This window comes from Capsicum annuum, chromosome 8 (assembly GCF_002878395.1).
Source record: "Capsicum annuum cultivar UCD-10X-F1 chromosome 8, UCD10Xv1.1, whole genome shotgun sequence".
NCBI lineage: Eukaryota > Viridiplantae > Streptophyta > Magnoliopsida > Solanales > Solanaceae > Capsicum > Capsicum annuum.
In genome coordinates this window covers 82,330,193-82,334,497 of record NC_061118.1, presented here as the reverse complement: position 1 = coordinate 82,334,497, position 4,305 = coordinate 82,330,193, and positions in this window count along the sequence as shown.

Genomic DNA, 4,305 nt, shown 5'->3' with positions numbered 1-4,305 from the left:
TTGGATAAATCGAGTAACGCACACCATGCACTTCTGCAAGAATTCATTACCTTAATTCATCTATACCTGGCACACAGAGATGACTCTAACAACGCAATAATCTATCTCTCAATTGGGAAAAAACCTCATCCTTCTGATCATTGAATGATTCATGTAACTTGACTAGACTGGAATCCCTATCCTACTTTTCCTTTATGTCGGAAACTAGAGATAATTCTGAACTACTCTGAACGCATATATTACCCTCTGCTGAATCAACTAGGCGGACACCTAGTCGGGCTAGCTGATGAACTTCTTGAGCTAACTTCTTCATACTATCCTTAACATAAGCAACACTACCCATAGAAATTCTACCGAGAGATCGGCCACTACATTGGCCTTGCCCGGATGGTAAAAGACACTCATGTTGTAATATTTCAAGAGATTTAACCACCTTCTCTGATGGAGGTTAAGATCTTTATGAGAGAATATGTACTAAAGTCTTTTATGATCGGTGAACATATCTACATGAACACCGTACAAGTAATGCCTCCAAATATTCAAGGCAAAACTACGGCTGCTAACTCAAGATCATGAGTAGGAATATTCTTCTTATGGGGTTTAAGTTGTATGGAGGCATAGTCTATGACCTTACCATGATACACAAGGAAACAACCCAAACCCACTATGGATGTATCACAGTACACTACAAACCCATCTAGACCATCTGGAAGAGCCAAAACTGAAGCTGAGGTGAGTCGAGTCTTCAAATCCTGAAAACTCTTCTTGCAAGGATCTGACCATTAAAACTTCTCTTTATTCTGAGTCAATCTAGACATAGGGGATACAATAGATAAAAATCCCTTAACAAACTATCTATAATAGCCAGCCAGACCCAAGAAACTCCTGATATCTGATAGAGAGACAGGGCAAGATAAGTTTCTTACTGCTTCAGTCTTTTGAGGATCAACTCTAATTCCATCACCAGAAATGATATGACCAAGGAATGCTAGTGACCTTAGAAAAAATTTGCACTTACTGAATTTGGCAAACAACTGATGATTTTTGAGAGTTTAAAGTACGATTCTGAGATGGTCTGCATGATCTTGCTTACTACGGGAGTAAACAAGGATGTCATCTATAAATACTATGATGAACATGTCTATGTACTGCTTGAATACACAATTCATAAAGTCCATGAAAGCAGTTGGGGCATTGGTAAGACTAAAGGACATAACTATGAATTCAAAGTGAACACATTGATTTCAGAAAGTTATTTTTGGAATGTCACATTTTCTGATTCTGAGCTGATGATAGCCTGATCTGAGGTCTATCTTAGAGAAATAGATGGCACCCTGAAGTTGGTCAAATATTTCATCAATTATGGGAAGTGGATACTTGTTATTGACCGTGACTTTATTGAGCTGACGGTAATCTATACACATTTTGAGAGAACCATCTTTCTTTCGCACGAATAAGACTAGTGTACCCCATGGGGACATGCTAGGTCTGATGAATTCCTTATCTAGGAGATCCTTCAACTATTCTTTGAATTTTCTGAGTTCCAATGGTACCATTCTTTATGGTGGAATAGATATAGGCTGAGTATCTGGAAGAAGATCAATTCCAAAGTCTATTTTCCTTTCAGGAGGAATTCCTGGAAGATCTTAAGTAAAGACATCTAAATATTCGTTCACTACTAGGACTGATTCATTATTGGGAGTTTTGGAACTAGAGTCCTTAACTCAAACGAGATGATAGACACATCCCTTAGATATCATTTTCCTTGCCCGAAGGTAGAAAACAAGCCCACCTTTGACGACTGAAGTACTACCCCTTCACTCTAAGACAGGTTCATTCGTAAGATAAAATTGGACAATTCTATTTCTGTATTTGATTATGGCATAGTAGGAATGAATCCAATCCATACTGAGAATGATATCAAAATCAGTCATCTCTAATTCGACTAAGTCTGCTGATATTATTTGCTGAGATACCATAATCAGACAGTTCTTGTATACCCATCGGGCTATGATAGTTTTACCCACTAAGGTAGAGACTGAGAAGGGCTCTGCTAGAGTTTCAAGACTGAATCCAAAATCAGCTACTGTATAAGGAGTAATAAAAGACAAAGAAGCTCCTAGATCTAGGAAATCATAAACATATACATAAGGATCTATAACGTACCAGTGACCATATTAGGAGAATTTTCCTGATCTTGTCTGGGGTGAAGAGCATATAGTCTGTTTGGGCATTGCCCACTAGTTGCACTGAAAGTGGCACCCTGCTAGTTCAGGCGACCAGACTGAGCTGAGGAATGGTTATGCTGACCCTAAAATCCTAACTGGGGACAATCTCTAATTTTGTTTACTGGCTTACCACATGCAAAACATATGTCACTGCCATCTCTACAAATATCCTTGTGGTTCTTACCATAAGTCTAACAAAAAAGATTGGTTCTTACCACAAGTCTGACAATAATTCCCTGAGATTTAGAGCCTGGCGCCCTATCTTTGTTACCCTCCCTTAACTTAGGAACTGGAGCACTGCCTGAGGAAGGAGCTGGAAAGGATGACTTTGGGCGGAACGGAGGATGGTTACCACCTTCCGACTTAGGCTGATTGAAATTAAATCTACCTGTTCTAGCTCTCTTATTCATCTTTTCCCTCTCTTTAATCTTATGGTCTTCTATCTATTGAGCGTGGATCATTAGCCTGTTTATGTCCATTACACTAATCAACATGGTAGTCCTCCACTCCTAGACCATATTATCATTCACCCAAGAAACAAACTAACTTATCTTAGCTATACTATCTGCCATCATATGAGGAGTATATCTATCTAGTTGAGTAAACTTAAGAGAACACTCTTTTACCATCATGTTACCCCACCTAAGGTTGATAAATTCTAACACCTTCTCTCAGCTTTAGAGGAAAGAATCTATCTAAGAAGGTAGTGGCAAACTCCTCCCACTCAATAGGCCTTCATGAATATGTTTATGATTTCCTAGATTAGACTAAGAGTTGAATTTTGAGCTCATGCTCACTGGAACGACATAAATACTGAAAGAAGGGACACTATTCCTAAAACATCTTATAGCCTTCTATACATAAATCTGGCGAGCAACAGACCCATGCACAAGACTCTACTAAATGCGGCTTTAAGACTTCCTAGGACTTTATTGAACCTTAGGCTCTGATACTAAGTTTGTAATGCCCCAAATCTAGTACCCAAAATGCTACAAGGTTCTCATGACCCCGAAGGACCACAAGCTAACCTATGACTGATATCTCTAATTGAGCACTGCATAATATATTGTATAAATATGGAATAAAGGATTGAAAGGCGATAAGGTTCAAAACTGAAGACTAATAATAATACTGAATGTGGTATAACAAAACCAAAACAACTGAAATAACTAAAAATACTGAAGTCTAGATGTCTAGTCTGAAAGACTCTAAATTGTCTAAATAAGGAGTTGAGGGGACATGTCCCCCAACTAACTCCAACTAATGAAGTAAACTAAGTACTGAAATACTGAAATGATAAAGCATCCTCAAATTATCAGGACTCATTGCTATTTTACAGCTGCTGACTGAAGCCTGAAGCTACCTATGCACGATCGGGAATCTTAGTGTCCAAACCTATGGTATAAAACACCTTAGTACAAAGAAAAGTATACGTCAATACGTGGGAATGTACTGGTACGCAAGTGAGGTAAGTTGAATGCATGGAGTTCATATGCATGAACTTTAACTAACTGGTAACATGAACATGAACATGACTGCGTGAGGATACATACATGAAAACATAACTGCACTTAAAACATTGGGATTCTAAGTACTGAATATACTGATAACATGGATTACTGATAACTGATATACCTGATTCTGGGTGATTGTTGCTGATAGTCTTTATTCTGATGGAACTAGCTGAGTTCCGTACTCAGCTGAGTGACTGTATCTGATAGTCCTGAAATCTGTATAACTATCTGAGTCCTATTACTGAGATTGATACAGAGACTGTGGGAGGTAGTCATCTAATCGACATGCCCCTAATAAGCTAATATAGTTAAGTTTCCAACTAGGAACTGGGCGTACGACGTGACACAGTGAAATCATATTGCAATACTGGATGGGACGTGGAAGTTTACTGCGATGTGGTGGTATCGCACCGAGGCACTAGAAAAAGGACAATTCTAAATTTGATCCCTAGAGCAATGCGCCATAATCATGGAGGCTCACTGGATTTTGACGATTTCCATTTTGGCCTGCTCTACAATGCGTTGATGGCTCAGGTGGCACACTATCTTACTAAAGTGGCTTT